The sequence below is a fragment of the Gorilla gorilla genome, chromosome 2 (genome assembly GCF_029281585.2).
Source record: "Gorilla gorilla gorilla isolate KB3781 chromosome 2, NHGRI_mGorGor1-v2.1_pri, whole genome shotgun sequence".
NCBI lineage: Eukaryota > Metazoa > Chordata > Mammalia > Primates > Hominidae > Gorilla > Gorilla gorilla.
In genome coordinates, this window is record NC_086017.1 from 9,161,225 (window position 1) to 9,181,961 (window position 20,737).

General features: G+C 42.2%; 1 protein-coding gene and 1 long non-coding RNA gene across 4 annotated transcripts in view; both read right to left on the reverse strand.

The window, feature by feature from the left end:
• The window catches only part of LOC129532709 (NADH dehydrogenase [ubiquinone] 1 alpha subcomplex subunit 8-like), a 201,756-nt gene that overhangs the window by 9,373 nt on the left and 171,646 nt on the right, over positions 1–20,737 (reverse strand). The window lies entirely within an intron of this gene.
• Positions 1–20,737, reverse strand: part of LOC129532309 (uncharacterized) — a 30,499-nt gene that overhangs the window by 6,049 nt on the left and 3,713 nt on the right. For 2 of the 3 annotated variants that reach the window (XR_010132723.1, XR_010132721.1), the window contains exons 2-7: positions 14,557–14,752; positions 11,508–11,573; positions 9,304–9,362; positions 7,702–8,217; positions 3,088–3,210; positions 587–1,078 (exon numbers count right to left, since the gene is read on the reverse strand). This is a non-coding gene — a long non-coding RNA (uncharacterized lncRNA). Of the gene's footprint in view, positions 1–586; positions 1,079–1,120; positions 1,238–3,087; positions 3,211–7,701; positions 8,218–9,303; positions 9,363–11,507; positions 11,574–14,556; positions 14,753–20,737 lie in introns of all 3 variants that reach the window. The other variant, XR_010132722.1, reaches the window with a different exon arrangement.

Sequence of the window (20,737 nt, forward strand, 5' to 3'; positions counted from 1 at the left end):
ATCTCACTTAATTTTTATTTGGTTTAAGAAAGTCTTGGTTGAGGGTGGTGGCTTATGCCTGTAATCTCAGCACTTTGGGAGGCTGAGAGAGGTATATTACTTGAGGCCAGGAGTTTGAGATCAGCCTGGACAATATATTAAGACCCTGCCTCTACCAAAAAACAGAGTGAATGTGTGGAAGACAATTTTTCCACAGACTGGGAGTGAGGGAATAATTTCAGGATGATTCAAGTGCATTACATATATTGTGCACTTTATTTCTATTATTACTACATAGTAATATATAATGAAATGATTCTACAACTCACTATAACGTAGACTCAGTGGGATCTCTGAGCTTGTTTTCCTGCAACTAGACTGTCCATCTGGGGTGATGGGAGACAGTAACAGAATATCAGGCATTAGATTCTCATAAGGAGTACACAACCTAGATCCCTCACATGCACACTTCACGACAGAGTTTGTGCTCCTATGAGAATCTAATGCTGCTGCTGATCTGACAGGACATGGAGCTCAGGTGGTCATGCAAGCGATGGGAGGGGCTAGAAATACAGATGAAGTTTCCCTTCACTCGCCTGCTGCTCACCTCCAGCTCTGTGGCCCTGTGGTTGGAGACCGCTGCTCAAGTGCATTTGAAAGGATCCACCCCACGCCATTCTTCAGAGTCATCTTTACTGCTGCAGTGGTCAACTTGTAGCACCCCTAAGCTCGCAGGACATATACTTCAACTGGCATTTCACAATCAACAGTATGTGGCAGCTTGAGTCATTGTGAGCTCACTTCCTGGAAATCACCAGCATCCCATATCCCATTAGCAAGGAGCTCAGCACTGCTCCTTGGATAACCAAACCTATTCCCAAATCCCATCTGTGTGCGTCTATCTCCTGGTACCCTTCCTAGCATCAATTCTGTATTTGTAGGAGTCCAATCAGGAGACACAAACCACTCAAAAGTTTAAACTAGAATGAGCAAGATGGCTCACACCTGTAATCCCAGCACTCTGGGAGGCCAAGGTGGGTGGACTGCTTTGAGCTCAGGAGTTTGAGAACAGTCTGGGAAACACGGCGAAACCTCGTCTCTACAAAAAACACAAAAATCAGCTGGGTGTGGTGGCACTTACCTGTAATCCCAGCTACTTGGGAGGCTGAGGCAGGAGAATTGCTTGAGCCTGGCAGGTGGAGGCTGCAGTGAGCAGAGGTTATGCCACTGTACTCCAGCCTGGGTGACAGTGTGAGACCTGGTATCAAAAAGAAAAAACGTATATATATGTATATATGTAAATTTAATATAAAAAGTATTAATTTTGGCCAGGCAAAATGGCTCATGCCTGTAATCCCAGCACTTTGGGAGGCCAAGGCAGACAGATCACCTGAGGTCAGGAGTTCGAGACCAGCCTGACCAGCATAGAGAAACCCCATCTCTACTAAAAACACAAAATTAGCTGGGCATGGTGGCACATGCCTGTAATCCCAACTACTCGGGAGGCTGAGGCAGGAGAATCGCTTGAACCCAGCAGGTGGAGGATGCGCTGAGCCGAGATAGCGCCATTGCACTCCAGCCTGGGCAGCAAGAGTGAAACTCCATCTCAAAAAAAAAAAAAAAAAGATTAATTTTTACAGAGGATCAGCACAATGAGGGACACACTAGCACAAAGTAAAGACAACTCTAGAGAATACGGAACTAGCAGAGGCCAGGCATTGTGGCTCATGCCTGTAATCCCAGCAATTTGGGAAGCCTAGGCAGGAGGATCACTTGAGGCCAGGAGTTGGAGACCAATCAGTGCTAAATAGTGAGACTCTGTGTCTGCCAAAAAAAAGAGACATTAGCCAGGTGTGGTGGTGGTGCACACCCGTAGTTCCAGCTACCTGGGAGTCTGGGGTGGGAGAAATCCCTTGAGCCTGGGAAGTCTACACTACAGTGAGCCAAGATTGTGCCACTGCACTCCAGCCTGGGCGACAGAGTGAGACCCTGTCTTAGAAAGAAAAAAGAAAAGAAAGTGTTAATCCCCCTATGGGAATCTCCTCTTCTCCTGCTCTCTCTGGAACCTCACTTGTCGGTTCTTCCTCCCACTCTCCTGTATCTTTAACCTATCCCCCACTTTTAGCTCCTTCCCATCATCATTTAAATTACTCAAACTTCTTCTGTTTTAAAAACCTCTCCCTAAACTCAGGGAGAGGTCTCCTGCACACCCATTGAGCCATCTGCTCTCCCTGGTGCCTTCTCTACAGCAGCCTGAGCCATGTCTCTAATCCATGAATCTCATCATGTTACTCCCCCATTTACATCACTTCTCCTTGCCTCAGGGATTAAGTCCAAACTCCTTAACAGCCCCTGCTCTGCCCTGCCTTGCAAGGCAGCCTCACTGCTTGCCCCTCTCCATTTCATCTGCTATGGAGTCCAGCTGAGCCTCATCTGCCCCTTGAACACACACTCTTTCTCCTCTGGGAGTCTCTGAAGTGGGTAATATCCTCTGCTTATAATATGCTTCCCCTTAAACCTCTACTCTCTTCCTAGCTAGCTTCGACTCCTCTGTCACTTGTCCGCTTTGGCATCACCTCCTCATAGAAGACTTCTTTGACTCCCGAGATTCTCAGGAGCATGGCAGGTGAAGTGCTCCTCCCATGAATGGATGGAGATTAGGGAGTGTGTGTTATTCATGCTTAATTCACCAGTGCTTAGCTGAGTACCTGGCATAAAATAGTTACTGTGGTGGCCAAAGTAATAACCCCCACCACCACCAATTGCTCATGTCCTATGTTACACAGCACAATTACATAGGAAGGGAGAATTAAGAGTGCAGATAAAATTAATGTTGCTCATCAGCTGACCTTAAAACAAGATTATCCTGGAGTATCTAGGAGAGCCCATGTAATTACAAGCATTCTTTAAAACTGGAAGAGGGAGGCAGAAGGTTAAGAACCAGAGATGGTGGGCACAATGGCTCATGCCTGTAATACCAGTACTTTGGGAGGCCAGGGCAGGAAAATCCCTTGAGTGCAGGAGTTCAAGGTCAGCTGTGGCAACATACTGAGGTCCCATCTCTGCAACAAAATAAAAACAAAATTCACTGAGTGTCATGATGCTTACCTGTAGTCCCAGCTACGGGAAGGCTGACATGGTAGGATTGCTTGAGCCTGGGAGTTTGAGGCTATAATGAGCCATGATAGGAGCACTGAACTCCATCCTGAGTGACAGGGCAAGGTCCTGTTTCTGAAGAAAAAAAGGACATTGGAATCAGGGTCCTCTCCATCCTGAGGTGCCTACAAGGCATCTCTCTCTGCAAACGAGTAAACATCACCCTCCAACTCCTTACAGAGTGGAGCAACAGGAAAACTCCTTCACCTCATTTCTGTGCTGCTTGGGAGGCCTGGACAGCCCAATAACCAGCTCCTTGCTGATGAAGCAATCAGGAAATGGCTCGAGTTGAGCTAAGGAGAATTTGGGTCCTTCTTTTGGTTCTCAGTAGGCAGGGTAGGGGCCAGGCATGGTGGCTCATACCTGTAATCCTTGCACTGTGGGGGGCCAAGGTGAGAGGATTGCTTGAGGCCAGGAGCTCAAGACCAGCCTGGACAACATAGCAAGACCTGGGTGGCATACACCTGTGGTCCCTACTACTTGGTAGGATGAGGTGGGAGGATTGATCACTTGATCCCAGGAGTTTCAGGCTGCAGTGAGCCATGATCACACCACTGCACTTCAGCCTGGGTGACAGAGCCAGACCATGTCACAAAAAGTTAGAAAGAAAAAAAAAAGAGAGAGAGGGAGAGAGACTATACACAGGCACCACCACATTTGGCTAATTTTTAAATATTCTGTAGAGACAAGGTCTTGCTATGTTGCCCAGGCTAGTCTAAAACTCCTGGCATCAGGCTGGGCATGGTGGCTCATGCTGGCAATCCCAGCACTTTGGGAAGCTAAGGCAGGCAAATCACCTGAAGTCTGGAGTTCGAGACCAGCCTGGCCAACATGGTGAAACTCTGACTCTATCAAAAATACAAAAATTAGCTGGGCAGTAGTGGCATGTACCTGTAGTCTCACCTACTCAGGAGGCTGAGGCAGGAGAATCACTTGAACCTGGGAGGTGGAGGTTGCAGTGGACCCCATCACTGCACTCCACCCTGGGTGACAGAGCAAGACTCTGTCAAAAACAACAACAACAATAATAACAAAAACAAAACAACAACAACAAAAAAAAAAACTCCTGGCATCTAGACATCTTCCTGTCTTAGCCTCCCAATGCCCTGGGATTATACTGTTTCCTATAATTGAAGACATTTGTTCCTATACTGCTTTAAGGTATAAAGGAAGAAATAAAAACGGATAATGGCAAATGTTGGTGAAGGCCGGGCATGGTGGCAGCCTGTAATTCCAGAACTTATGGAGGCTGATGAACTTAGGTAGAACCTTGTTTACTAGAGTATTAGGCATGGGTTTGGGCAACTATTCTAACCAGAGAAACTGGCTTCAGTGAGGGCAAGTTGGCAATCCAAGGTATAGCATGCATAGGGCTGGCAAAATTCAGGGTGACTGAAGCAAAAGCTTCAGAACCAGAAAGACCACATCTGGGGGTAGAGCACAAAACTCTCAAGAGATGAATCTTTGTAAGAGTGAGGCAGAACTATATAGCAGTTTTAGGAGATCTGTTGGTGCCCAGCAAGAGCTCCAAATGGGCTATATGCAGGGATGCAGCCTGTAGTCTCAGGAGAGGAGGTTCACAAAAGTCATTCAGTCCAAGACCTCAAACTCTGTTCTCTACTAAAAGGAATCAAGGTTCCCTAGAGAAATGGCTGACTCCATGTATGGTGCAGTATATTGATCCTGGAACATCTTTTTTGCCAGAAAGCAAGGAAGCCATCAAAGTCCAACAGGATCACGTCAAAAAGACATGAAAGTCAACTTGAAGAGATAATTATTAACCTAGATGAGACAATGTAAGCATCCAGAACAATAAAGACTGCAATGGCCTGAAATACATCAAATGCAAACAATAATCTATGAGTTCATAATGGTATTCAGAAAAAAAAACTACTGGTCATTAGAGGGAAGGTTACTAGGTCACTAACTTACTACTCTGAAAAGTGACTTAAGATGAGAGGTAGGGTGGAGAATTAGCTATTTATTCAGTCTTTCCTGTACAAACATAAATTTTTAGGGAGATTGAAGCAGACGAAACAAATCTGGAAAAATGGAGGTAACTGCTTAATCTGAGGGTTGGGTGCACGGAGGTTCAACATATTTCTTTTGTGTATATTTGAACCCCCTACAAAAAAAAACCACAAGACAGAATATGAGCCAAGCAGCTTAGGGTTTAGGCAAGGCTTCTGCCTACAAGACACACCAGGATATGAGGGGTAGTTTTAGCCCTAATGGGCTGAGCCAACTGGAGGTATATAGGGAAGTGCTAAATTGCAGAGGTATCATGTTGCCCAGCACTCGATCAAATCCTAGATCCTAGGTCTGCTTGGTAGCATGCTTCCTAGGTAGTGGATCTGAGGCTACCTATAGAACTTCCTTTGCAGTCATAATTCGCTCAGAAACTACAAAAGTGCTTGCTCTTGAAAATGGAGTCTTTGTCCATTTCATGCTTCTATAAAAGAATACCACAGACTGCATAATTTATAAAAAGGAAAAAAGGAAGGAAAGAAAAAAGGAAGGAAGGAGGGAAGGAGGGAAGGAAAGGAAGGAAGGGAAAGAAGGAAAGGAAGGAAGGGAAAGAGAGAAAGAGGGAAGGAGGAAGGGAGGGAAGGAGGGAGGGAGGGAGAGAGAGAGGGAGGGAGGGGAAGGGAAGAAAAGGGAAGAGAAGGGAAAGGAGGAAGAAAAGGAAAGGAAAGGAATAAATTTTATTTCTTAACAGTTCTGGATGTTAGGAAGTCCAAGGTTGAGGGGCCTGCATCTGGTAAGGGTCTTCTTGCTGCATCATCCCACTACAGAAGGCAGAAGGAAAAGAGAGTGCAAGAAAGCAAGAGGGCAAAAGGGGCTGAACTCTGTTTTATAATAAGCCCACTCTGTGATTACTAATCTATTACCACAATAACAACATTAACTCATTCATGAAGGCTATTTTATTAGGCCCCACATCCCAACTGTTGCATTGAGGATTGAGTTTCCAGCACATAAACTTTGGGGGATACATTTAAACCATAGCAGAGCACTTAGGTTAATTCAACTAAGAGGAGCTGGGAAAATCAAAGGCATGAGAAAGACAGCAAAAGCTAGCAGAGAGAAATGCATAGGTTAAGGAAAAAAGTCACAGTGAATCCTGTAGGGCAGGCTACTTTATCAAAAGCACCTAAAAAAGATCTCATTAACTCCCCCAGCTCACCTCCACCCACATCTAAAGAGCCACACACAGCACCACCAAAGGCAGCACAATGAGAACAGCATTCTCCTCAACAGACAAGCTGGGAGTATCTAGACACCTGACCTCAATAGCTCCAGAACAGCCCTAAAACATTTCCTCCCTAACCACCACTCAAGTCACCAGCTTGGAAAGTATTAAGAAAACCCAAATCCTGACACACCACTATGAAACAACTTCAAACAGCAAAGAACAACCCATTTAAACAGCAATGCCAGCTGCTGGGGAAAAAAGGAACAATGAGTAGAGGAGAAACAGAACTCTCGGGGTCCACCAAGACCCAGTCTCTCAGCTTCAGCACTTTTAAATGCAGAATCCATACCCCTCTGGGGCCTGTGGAGCTCCACAAGGCATGTCGTCCTCAAAGATAAATGAGCAGGCAAGCTGGCTAGAAAACCACTAAGGGTATTATTCTTTAAAGAATCTTTATAGGGTCAAAGAGGAATGGGTCTTAACTGGCTATGTGAACTCCCCACAGATTCTGAGGATGATGTCAGTATCCCTTTCCAGATGTGTTTAACACTTTGCAGTCACTTGTATTCCTGCCACTGAGTGCCAGTGCTTTGCTAATTTGAACTGATTCCAGCTCACGCTGACCCCAGCTCCCTGGATGTTACCATTAGCCAAGACTGTCACCCATACTGTACCCTTTCAAAGAGTCCTAAAAACAGCTCTTCACCTACTCTTCCAAGACAAGTAAAAATGTCTGCCAAAGAAATGGAGAAAAAAGATTCAGAGAGTGAAAACAATTAATATACTAACAAGAGAGCAAAAAGCAAAGGGGGAGGAGAAACTAGGAAAATCATAGATGGGCTCTCACCTATTTCCAAAGCTGGGCTAATGTCCTTTTGCTTGTGTCTGAATAAGGCACCAATTTTAAGCTGCTAATGAAAAAAAAAGAAAAAGAGAAAGAAGCAGGCCCAGGCTGGGCGCAGTGGCTCATGCCTGTAATCCCAGCACTTTGGGAGGCCAAGGCAGGTGGATCACCCAAGGTCAGGAGTTCTAGACCAGCCTGGTCAACATGGTGAAACACCATCTCTACTAAAAATACAAAAAATTAGCCAGGCATGGTGGCGCATGCCTGTAAATCCAGCTACTAAGGAGGCTGAGGCAGGAGAATTGCTTGAACCTGGAAGGCAGAGAATGTGGTGACCTGAGATCACGTCATTGCCCTCAAGCCACGGCAATGAGAATGAAATTCGGTAAAAACAAAACAAAACAAAACAAAACAAAACTACCATAAAATAACTCAGACTTAATTAAATACAACCCTAGTGGTGAATGACTGAAGATGGATTACTCATAACAGAGATAACAGTCCAATAAGAATCCAGGAATCTTACCTTTTAATAACAAAAAAATCCTTTCCTTCGAAAGTAACATCCTCTCAAGGCCAGGAATTCCATTAGTAGAAAGCCTTCCTAAAAAACAAAATTCCTGACCAGGCATGGGTTCACGTCTGTAATCTCAGCACTCTGGAAGGCTGAGGCGGGAAGATCACTTGATGTCAGGAGTCGAGGCGGGAAGATCACTTGACGTCAGGAGTTCGAGACTGGCCCGGCCAACATGGTGAAACCCCATCTCCACTAAAAATACAAAAATTAGCCTGGTGTGGTGGTGGGCACCTGTAATCCCAGCGACTTGGGAGGCTAAGGCAGGAGAATTTCTTGAACCCAGGAGGCAGAGGTTGCAGTGACCAGCAAGGTTGCGCCATTGCACCCCAGCCTGGGCGATAAGAGTGAAAACTCCATCTCAAAAAAAAATTCCTTTGGGAAGGCCTTCTACATAAAAATCTTCAACATGAGACTGGAAAAAAGGGTATGGGATCATCACCAGACCTTTGGCTTTTACAGCTCGAGCTATAAGAACAAAAAGAAAAAGGGATATCATTTAAACACAGTATGTAGAAAAGAATAATTATTGAATCTGTACTGGTCTTTAACTTTTACACTTTGATCTTTAATTCTGTTATTGTGATTGAGTCCAAAGAAAAATAGTATGAGTAAAATAAAAAGAACACCAAAAATGCTAATATTCTGTTTACCAAAGTCTGTAGTGAAATATCCCATTAAATCCAAGTGCAGTGACACACCCATAATCCCAAGCACTTTGGGAGGCTGAGGCGGGTGAATCTCCTGAAGTCAGGAGTTCAAGGCCAGCCTGGCCAACATGGTGAAACCCCAACTCTACTACAAATACAAAAACTAGGCAGGCGTGGTGGCAGAGGCCTGTAATCCCAGCTACTTAGGAGGCTGAGGCAGGGAGAATTGCTTGAACCCAGGAGGTGAGCTTGCCATGAGCTGAGATCATACGACTGCACTCCAGCGTGGGCGACAGAACAAAACTTCGACCTCCAAAAAAAAAAAAAAAAAACAGCTAGCAGGTGACATTTGCTATGGGGAGACTAGGGATATGATCCTGCTGCAATCCTTCCATTTTAGTAAATCTAAACAGTGTGAATCCATTCTGTTTCGTCCCCACTCCACTCCAGAGCCAAAACAAGAAAATCAATTATGTTTCTAGTTCTTTAAAAACATATCTAACTAAATCATCTAATTAAAAGATAATATGCATGGTTCCATACTCTAAAAGAAAACTTATGTCCTGCATATCATGGACATTTGATGAATGCTTATTCAGTTGACTGGTGTAGACTTCAATAATAACCTGTTCAATGCATTATGCCAGATGAATCTTGCATCTCAAAAGTAGAACAAATATTGTTCGTTCAGTTTTGTCTACCCATAAATGCAATATTTACTAATAAAAAGAAAATGTTTATTGTTCTAGAGAGTATGAGAATTTTGACAACATGAATTCTCCTGTCCTAGGACATAATTAATACTTAGAGGCATACTATTTCATGTGGAAGCTACCATTAAATCAATGTTAAGTGTTAATTACCTCACATAATCTTCTAATCTGACTTAAGACTGAAGACGTACCTCACAAAGCTGATTTATCAAGTTGTAAATCTTCACCTGTTGAATTCATAAGTTCATGTCTGAAAGGTGAGAATAAATACTTAATATTCACTAGGCAATATTCAGCAAAGTAATATCCACTAGTACATATTTAATATTTCATCATGAACTGCGGGTGTGAAGAGAAAAGACAGGCTGGGCACAGTGGCTCACACCTGTAATCCCAGCAGTTTGGGAGGCCGAGGCAGGTAGATCATGAGGTCAGGAGTTCAAGACCAGCCTGGCCAACATGGTAAAACCACGTCTGTACTAAAAGTACAATAATTAGCTGGGCATGGTGGCAGGCAACTGTAATCCCAGCTACTCGGGAGGCTGAGGCAGGAGAATTGCCTGAACCCAGGAGGTGGAGGTTGCAGAAACCATTATCACACCACTGCATTCCAGCCTGGGCAAGAGAGCAAGATTCTGTCTCAATCAATCAATCAATAAAAATATAAGGAGGAAGCATTTACTGTGTATATGTCTGGTATTATGTGAAGCACTTTACTATCTTATCAAATCTTCGGGACAGATCTTCAGTTCTCATGACCACAAAAGAGGATACTAAAGCTCAGACAGGAGAAGAGACGTGGCCAGCCTGTGTCCCCAGGGCCTATGGTCTTACCACTAGGTTACAGTGTTTCCAGATATCACATGTTGTGAGATTTTTACTTTAAAATGAACCAAAATAAACCAAAGGTGAAAAAGGCATAAGCTATTAAAAAGTGGGAGAAACACTAAGAGAACCTTAAGCATGTAACTAAAAATATTATGGAAATGTTATTGAATTCATTAGCAAATTTAGTGCTAGGTTTTCATTGACGAGTAGGTTATATTACTCATAATGAAGAAAAATGTTCATTTTAAGTACATTAACATAAATACCATCAATATTGTTTATCATGTTTAAATGTTCACTTAAAGCAATTCAGTTAAAATTCTGCATATCATACAATTTTATAGTTTGCTAGTAGGTTACAAGTAAATAGTCACCCAAATAAAAACATCATGTTTTCCACTGGTTGTTGCTCTTTTTAGGTGAGCATTTGATATATACCAACAGAGAGAGGATAATAACAAATCGCTAATTTCTTTCATCACTATATAAAGGTGGCTTCAGGATAGAATAGTATCAGGGCGATGATGAATTTGAAATCTAACATCAATTCAGTGATGCATCAAGATAAAGGTAGAGACAATAGGGGCACCTTGCTGAGTACTGAACATTTTATTTATTTATTTTGAGATGGAGTTTTGCTCTTTTTGCCCAGGCTAGAGTGCAATGGTGCAACCTCGGCTCACCGCAACCTCTGCCTCCTGGGTTCAAGCGATTCTCCTGCCTTGGCCTCCCGAATAGCTGGGATTACAGACATGCGCCACCACACCCGTCTAATTTTGTATTTTTAGTAGAGACGGGGTTTCTCCATGTTGGTCAGGCTGGTCTCGAACTCCCGACCTAGATATCTGCCTGCCTGGGCCTCCCAAAGTGCTGGGATTACAGGTGTGAGCCACCGCACCCAGATGAATTCCAAATTTAACAAAGCAGACTAAGAGAAACAATTCATTTTAAAAAATAATATTTGGCCAGGCATGGCGGCTCACACCTGTAATCCCAGCACTTTGGGAGGCTGAGGTGAGCGGATCAGGAGGTCAGCAGTTCAAGACCAGCCTAGCCAAGATCATGAAACCCCGTCTCTACTAAAAATACAAAAATCAGCCAGGTGTGGTGGCTGGTGCCTGTAATCCTAGCTGCTCGGGAGGCTGAGGCAGAGACCTGCTTGAACCCGGGAGGCGGAGGTTGCAGTGAGCTGAGATCGTGCCACTGCACTCCAGCCTGGGCGACAGAGTGAGGCTCCGTCTCAAAAAAAATAAATAAATAATTCAATGAAATCCCTAAGATCCAGGGCTTTGCAATAAATATGTAAATAAATTTCCAATCTCCATACTGAAAGTTTAAAAGAAATGCTAACTAATAACTAAAGAAATACAACTTTTCCTCAGCTTTGCAGCAATCTAGAAACAAAGTGTGTAGACACTACAAAGCACCTTACAAGGAGAAACGTGTAAGGATGGCATGACTCGCCGGCAGCCCTGGGATTGTCCACGGTACCCCCATGATGAACAGTAACTCATTGTGTAAACGCCCATGAACATAAGATTACAGGACTTTTCCAGTTTAGACATACCATATTTTCTTTCAGACAATTCTTCAATTTGTTTACGTAGATCAGCGATACGATGATTCCATTTCTCTGAAAATCAAGCAAAAGTTGCTTCTCAATAATACGTCCCTATGTCACAGCAGCACTAACGTATAATGACTCATTTCATATATTTTACATTCTAACAGTCCATATCATTTTATTGCTTTCAAGAAAAAATTTCCCCTTTTTGGTGGTTCTTAGAATTGGTTTAATGGGAGACTATTAGAGAAGGTGAAAAGCAGGAGGGCAGAAAAGTTCAATCAAATTAAACACAATAACAGGGAGGTCACAATAAGGCGGTCTCCAGGGGTCTTTTAGCAAACTTCCTAAAACATGTCTCAGCTGTGTGAAATCAGACTTTACAGCAGCCAGGTGCAGTGGTGCACGCCCGTAATCCCAGCACTTTGGCAGCAGAGGCAGGCGGATCACTTTGACCTCAGGGCAACACAGCCAAAACCCCCCTCCCTAGCCCCACCCCCACCCCGTCCCTACCAAAAATACAAAACAGAAGGGCATGGAAGCTGTATTGGAAGCGATGGTGTGGACTAGATCAGTGATAGGGCACGGTGTGGATGTTATTACCTTAGTATTGGAAGCGATGGTGTGGACAAGAATAGTGATAGGGCATGGTGTGGATATTATTACATTAGTATTGGAAGCGATGGTGTTCACTAGATCAGTGATAGGGCATGGTGTGGATATTATTACATTAGTATTGGAAGCGATGGTGTGGATTAGATCAGTGATAGGGCATGCTGTGGATATTATTAAGTTAGTATTGGAAGCGATGGTGTGGGCTATATCAGTGATAGGGCATGGTGTGGATATTATTACATTAGTATTGGAACCGATGGTGTGGACTAGATCAGTGATAGGGCATGGTCTGGATCTTACTACATTAGTATTGGAAGCGATGGTGTGGACTAGATCACTGTTAGGGCATGCTGTGGATATTACTACATTAGTATTGGAAGCGATGGTGTGGATTAGATCAGTGATAGGGCATTGTGTGGATATCATTACATTAGTATTGGAAGCGATGGTCTGGACTAGATCAGGGATACGGCATGGTGTGGATATTATTACATTAGTATTGGAAGCGGCGGTGTGGACTAGATCAGTGATAGGGCATGGTGTGGATATTATTACATTAGTATTGGAAGCGATGGTGTGGACTAGATCAGTGACAGGGCATGGTGTGGATATTACTACATTAGTATTGGAAGCGATGGTGTGGATTGGATCAGTGATAGGGCATGGTGTGGATATTATTACATTAGTATTGGAAGCGACGGTGTGGACTAGATCAGTGATAGGGCATGGTATGGATATTATTACATTAGTATTGGAAGCGATGGTGTGGATTAGATCAGTGAAAGGGCATGGTGTGGATATTATTACATTAGTATTGGAAGCGATGGTGTGGACTAGATCAGTGATAGGGCATGGTGAGGATATTATTACATTAGTATTGGAAGCGATGGTGTGGATTCGATCAGTGATAGGGCATGGTGTGGATATTACTACATTAGTATTGGAAGCGATGGTGTGGACTAGATCAGTGATAGGGCATGGTGTGGATATTATTACCTTAGTATTGGAAGCAATGGTGTGGACTAGATCAGTGATAGGGCATGGTGTGGATATTACTACATTAGTATTAGAAGCGATGGTGTGGACTAGATCAGTGATAGGGCATGGTGTGGATATTACTACATTAGCATTGGAAGCGATGGTGTGGACTAGATCAGTGTTAGGGCATGGTGTGGATATTATTACATTAGTACTGGAAGCGATGGTGTGGATTAGATCAGTGATAGGGCATGGTGGGGCTATTATTACATTAGTATTGGAAGTGATGCTGTGGATTAGATCAGTGATAGGGCATGGAGGGGATATTATTACATTAGTATTGGAAGGGATGGTGTGGATTAGATCAGTGATAGGGCGTGGTGTGGATATTACTACTTTAGCATTGGAAGCGATGGTGTGGATTAGATCCGTGATAGGGCATGGTGTGGGTATTCCTACGTTAGTATTGGAAGCGATGGTGTGGATTAGATCAGTGATAGGGCATGGTGGGGATATTACTACACTAGTATTGGAAGCGATGGTGTGGATTAGATCTGTGATAGGGCATGGTGTGTATATTATTACATTAGTATTGGAAGCGATGGTGTGGACTAGATCAGTGATAGGGCATGGTGTGGATATTATTACATTAGTATTGGAAGCGATGGTGTGGATTAGATCATTGACAGGGCATGGTGTGGATATTATTACATTAGTATTGGAAGCGATGGTGTGGACTAGATCAGTGATAGGGAATGGTGTGGATATTATTACATTAGTATTGGAAGCGATGGTGTGGACTAGATCAGTGATAGGGCATGGTGTGGATATTATTACATTAGCATTGGAAGAGATTGTGTGGATTAGATCAGTGATACGGCATGGTGTGGATATTATTACATTAGTATTGGAAGCGATGGTGTGGACTAGATCAGTGATAGGGCATGGTGTGGATATTATTACATTAGTATTGGAAGCGATGGTGTGGATTAGATCATTGACAGGGCATGGTGTGGATATTATTACATTAGTATTGGAAGCGATGGTGTGGACTAGATCAGTGATAGGGCATTGTGTGGATATTATTACATTAGTATTGGAAGCGATGGTGTGGACTAGATCAGTGATAGGGCATGGTGTGGATATTATTACATTTGTATTGGAAGCGATGGTGTGGATTACATCAGTGTTAGGGCATGTTGTGCATGTTATATGGGTGTTAGGGCACGGTGTGGATATCATAGTAATGTAGGGCACAGTGTGATTATTATATTAGAGGCCACTGTAAGAATATATATTAGCAGCCACTGTGTCTTGGACATTGACAATGATGTTAGGGTGTACTCCAAACAGTGAGATTTGGGGGTTTTATTTTTCTAGATGGATTTCTTCCTCTGCTGAGTGCTCTAAAGACTCACTCCTTGGCACTGAGGGCCGTGGACAGGAGCTTTTTACTCACCAATGAAGAACACCAAGTTAACACGACCCTCGTGCTGCCCTGAGGAAGTTGAAGCTCCTCGCTGCTTCTGGCACCTCCGCGGGAAGTTGGTTGGGGCGGGATCGCGCGCCCTCTGGTGGCTCCGTGGTTCAGCACAGACGCTCTTGCTCACAGTTTCTCGGCGGATGTGCGCCCCCTCCTGGCTGTCCTGAAATACCTATAAAATTCAATATTCAGTTTATTCAGTGTCATAATTTTGGAAATTCAAACCGAAGTAAAGGCCACTATATCCGTACCCTTCCCATAAATGGTGATGGAAGAATTATTTGGAAGCCATATAGAATGAAATGACTCTATACACAAATTAAAACAGAAAAACCTACTCAAAATAGTCCAGAGACTGCAACTTCAAAGGCAAAACTATAAACAATCTAAAAGAAAACCTAAGAGACATTGGATCTGGTGTTGAGTTTTAACACACAGCATCAAGTGCCAATTCGTGAAAATACTGAGAACAGACTTTATAAAACTAAATTTTCTACTATGAAAAACCCTATTCAGAGAACAAAAAGACAAGACACACTGTGAGAAGATATTTACAAAATACAAACGTGGTTTTAAAAACTGTATTGAAAATACACAAAGAACTCTTCAAACGAACACTAAGAAAACTAAAAACCCAAATAAAACTGGGTAAATATCTGAACAGACATCCAGCCAAATAAAATATATAGATAGCAGGCCAGGTGTGGTGGCTCATGCCTATAACCCCAGCACTTTGGGAGGCTGAGGCGGGTGAGTCACCTGAGGTCAGGAATTTGAGATCAGCCTGGCCAACATAGTGATACCCCCTCTCTACTAAAAATACAAAAAATTAGCCAGGCATGGTGGTGGGTGCCTGTAATCCCAGCTACTTGGGAGGCTGATGCAAGAGAATTGCTTGAACATCAGAGGTGGAGGTTGCAGTGACCGAAGATCATGCCACTGCACTCCAGCCTGAGTGACAGAATGAGACTCTATCTCAATAAAAAAAAAAAGAAAAAAGAAAAAAAAAGAAAATACACAGATAGCACATAATCACACAAAAGGATGCTCAATATATCTCATTAGGAGACTGCAAATTAAAATAATGCTGAGATATCACTGCACACCTAGTACAACTGTGGGACTCTTAAAAAATCTCAACAGTAACAATTGGAGGTTGAAGAACAATAGGTACGGCCATTCATTACTGGCAGAATGCATGAATGGGTACAGCCACTTTGGGAAATAGTTTGACAGTTTTTCCCAAAGATAAACAAGTCTTACCTTACAATCCAACAAATGCACCCCTAAATTGTGTATGTTTAGACAGCTGCTTTGAAAAATTATGTTCACTCAAAAACTAGCATGTAATTATATATGAGCCACTCTACTCATAATGGCCAAAACTTGAAGTAATCAGAACGTTCTTCAATAGCTGAATGCATAATCAATTTGAAGTACAACCATGCAATGGAATACCATTCACCAACAGAAAGGAATGAACTGTCAATCCATGAAAACAAATGAATGAATCTTGCATCTATGTTGCTAAGTAAAGGGTGGCAGTATGAAGATGCTATACATTGTATGACTCCATTCATATAACATTCTGGAAAAAGCACAACCAAAGAGATGATAGTCAGATCAGTGACTGTCTGGGGTGGGGATTTGAAGTATTCTGTATGCTACTTCAGTAGTGGATATCTGACACTATGCATTTGATAAAACCCACAGAATTTTAATGCACAAAGAACAAATCACAATCTACACAAATTAAATTATTTAGGATGTGGAAGTATCTAAGGACAAAATACAGAGTGCAACCAAGAATCTAACTGTATTACCAATGTATGTTGCAAGTGGTGGGCCAAAGGTGCTGAGCTGGAAATGAGTAGAATCCATAGACTAAAAACAAAACGTACTATATACACGAACAGTGGACTCTATTTTATAAAGTTATTTCCCATAGGGATAATAGTTAATTTTGAAACTACTATATCTGTAAAAAGAAAAATAACCATGATTTTCCTCTATACTATCAACACTCCACTTTTACCAGCAAATTGTGGGGGGTGGGGGGTGTTTCCCATACCAACCAATATTCCAACTCTCTGGAAAACAATTGGGTATCCTGTAATTCAACTGTGACACTGATCACCTGGAGTTAGTATACACCCTACAGGTTAAGGGCTTAGTAACACCAGACTGTCCACAACCTCAGATGCCAATCACAAGTAGTGAATCCCCAGTTTACCCAAACTTTTATATGACTTGGCCAGAAACTAGGCATTCCTACACCCCCTCTTCAGGTTTGACAATTTGCTATGATGGCTTATGGAACTAGGAAATACTTACTTATGTTTACTAGTTATTATGGTCTCAATGTGTGTACACCCCCACCCCAAATTCCTATTTTGAAATGTAATCCCCAAAGGGATGGTATTCAGAGGTAACCGAGAGGTGATCGGATCATGAGAGTGCTGTCCTCATGAATGAAACCAGTGCCCTTATAAAAGCATCTAGGAGCCCGTTTCCCCATTCTGCCATGTCACGACATGCTAGAAGGCACTATCTATGATAGATGAGCCCTCACTAGACATCAAATCTGTCAGCCTTGATCTGGAACTTTCCAAATTCCATATTTTAGGAATTTTTATGGAAGCTTCATCATGTAGACATGACGGATTATTAACTCCATTTCCAGTCCCTTCACACCCTCAAAGGATTGCATGTTAAGCTAAAAGTTACAACCTTCTTATCATGGCTTGGTCTTTCTGGTGACCATCCCCATCCTGAAACCATCCAGGAACCCACAGAGTGTCCTTATTAGAACAGAAGCCATTCCTATTATCCAGGAGATTCCAAGAGATTTAGGAACTCTGCGTCAGGAACCAGGGCCAAAGACCAAATATTAGAACACAAGATGCTCCTAGCACCCCTACTGTTCAGGAAATTATAATAGTTTTAGAAGCTCTGTACCAGGAACTGCAGACACAGACCAAACATATATTTCTTATTAAGTCCCAACCTGGAATCTTGATCAAGAATGAATTCCTTGTTCCCAATGGTACAAGGGATGAAATAAATGGCAGATAGTAGGAGCCAGGTTCCTCACTACTACAGTGAGAAGTCACAGATAAAAAATAGGGAAGCCTAGAATGATCTCTGTCATAATGAGTCAGAATATATATATACAACATAAGTATAAATTCACATTTAGCTTAACATATACATAGATGATTCCACATAGAAACCTTTATAATTAAGTGGGTACATATAAGTTAGAAGACACACATATATTTCTTTGCACTGTCAGCTGTAAGTGTCATGATGCAATGACCACATTTAGTGGCCAGATGTAAGTTTTTCATACCATTCTCTAACAAAAGAAATCAGGGCTATTAGAAGAAATAGCTGAAACTAGGACTGGGACAGAAAATATATGAGCCAGGGTACTTTTGAAGTAACAGAAATAAATTATTAAAAAAAAAACATGAAATTATGTAAAAGGAGCCAGTGGAAAGAGCTACCAATGGCCACAGGTATGAACAAAGAGCAACAAAATACTGTACAATTAGATAACCAAAAGATTAAAGTAACTATCTGTGGACCCATACTGGTATAAATAAATGATTAAACAGATATGCAAATGGGCTGAATAGAAATCTCTTATACAGAAGAATTCCAAATACCTGATATAGACAGCCATCAAGGAGGTGGGGCTAACTCCCCACTCCTTTAAGTATGAGCTCTGCACGATGACTTCCTCCAAAAGCATACATACAATATAGACATGGGAAAAAAGTAACCTCACAGTGAAAAACCTGAAAACACTGCCTCAACCAAGTGATAAAAGTTAACATTAATGGTGATAACACATCTTGAGAGCATGAAGTGACAGCATGAAGTGACTACACTAGCACTTGCAAACCAAAAATAAAATTCAAAGATCTTTCCCACAACCACCTCTCCACCAGGGGACACCAAAGTTAACCTGGAAGACTGGTTCAGGCTATGATGGGAAAGAGGTGGTCAGACATGCCTCATTATGCCCTCCTCCCTTTTGGAATTCAGGAAAAGCCAATCAGCATTTAACATCAACACAACCTTAAATCTGATAAGAAACATTTACAATCTATTCTCTCTGAAGCCTGCTACCTGGAAGCTTCATCTCCATGATAAAACCTTGGTCTCCATAACCCCTTATCATAACCCAGACACTCCTTTCTACTGATAGTAAGTCTTTCAACAAACTGCCAATCAGAAAAATTTTAAATGTACCTATAACCTGGAAGCCCCATCCCACCCTAATCCATTGGGTTGTCCCACCTTTCTGGACCGAACCAATATATATCTTAAATACACTTGATTGATGTCTCCTATCTCCCTAAAATGTATAGAGCCAACCTGTACCCCAACGACCTCGAGCACATGTTCTCAGGGTCTCCTGAGGGCTGTGTCAAGGGCCATGGTCACTCATATTTGGCTCAGAATACATCTCTTCAAATATTTTACAGTCTTTGACTCTTTTTGTGGACACACTACACATCTGCTCTGCTTCCTGCAAACCCCTAAACCCAGGCTGATTATGAGAAAAACCCCAAGTAAACCACAATGGAGGACATTCTACACAATACCTGACCAATCCTCCTAACACTGTTCCAGGTCCTCAGAAGTAAAGTCTGAGAGACTGTCACAGCCAAGAAGAGCCTGACATGATGACTAAATGTCCTATGGGATCCTAGATAGGATCCTGGGAGAGAAAAAGGCAGAACTAAGGGAAACCAAATAAGATGTGAGCTTATTTAATAATATAGTAATACCCAGTCATTAAGTATGACAAGAAATGATGTAAGATGTTGGTCAGGAGTGGTGGCTCACGCCTGTAATCCCAGCACTTTGGGAGGCTGAGGCGGGCGGATCACCTGAGATCAGGAGTTCAAGACCAGCCTGGCCAACGTGGTGAAACCTCATCTCTACTAAAAATACAAAAATTAGCCGGGCATGATGGCAGGCGCCTGTAATACCAGCTACTCAGGAGGCTGAGGCAGGAGAATCGCTTGAACCTGGGAGGCAGAGGTTGCAGTGAGCCGAGATCACGCCACTGCACTCCAGCCTGGTTGAGACTCTGTCTGGGGAAAAAAAAAAAAGATGTTAAACCTATCTGATACATGTTGATATGTTAAAAAGAGGGGAAACTAGGTTGCATCTACATGGGAAATCTGCATTTTCTTCCCAATTTCTGTATGAATCTAAAACTAATTTAAAATAAAACCTCTATTTAAAAATTGTAATTTTTTCAGATATCTGCTAAATTATTTGTACTAAAAATTAGTAATTGACAGTAACTACTCCTACTTTTAAAAATAAGAGCATTCATGATACTGCAAAGTAAATTATACAGACTAATATATACTTTCAAAGAAATGCCCCTTTTACATGTTTTATGTTAAGATAACCTATACGTGTAAACATGGTCATATCATTTTTCTTACGGTGTAGTTCACTCTCTAAGAAAGCTGGTCATCTTAGAACCAGGGAAAAAAATTCACATTTTGGAGACTATTTCAATTTATGGCTGGACGTTTTCAAAGTATGACTTTGTGAAAAAAAAAAAGTTCAAATTGATTCCTTGTGACTGGATCACTTATTCTAATGAATGCTTGTCTTTATTTTGTTTCCCAGCATTCCTTTCAGCTATGATACAACAGAAGCAAATATTTGCCACTGGAAAAAAATATTCAAAGACACTCTTAGGTTAATCTATAGCTGATGACAGTCAGTCTAGTCTACATAGCAAGCAGCTTCAAGATATGATTACTTAGCTAAGAGGGAAATGGGACGTGACTGCTGCCTCATTCCCACGCCTCCCTGGACCTGATAATTTAGAGGAAGCTCACATTCGCAAGATAGAAATTTTCTTTTCTTTCTCAGTATTAAATATGCTGTCACAATAGAAGAAAGCTTTACTGACTTCTTAAATGATGTGTTGAGACCGGAAACCTAAAATGATAGTTACTGAGAATACTGCTAATGCCCTAAGTTTTTAGTCACACCCTCACCTAGGTAGGAACCTAACCAAAAGGGGAGAACTGTTGAACAAATTACGGGAGGTCATTGTTTTGGTCACAACTCCCGCATTAGGCCACACTGAGCAGGCAAAACCAGAATGGAGACA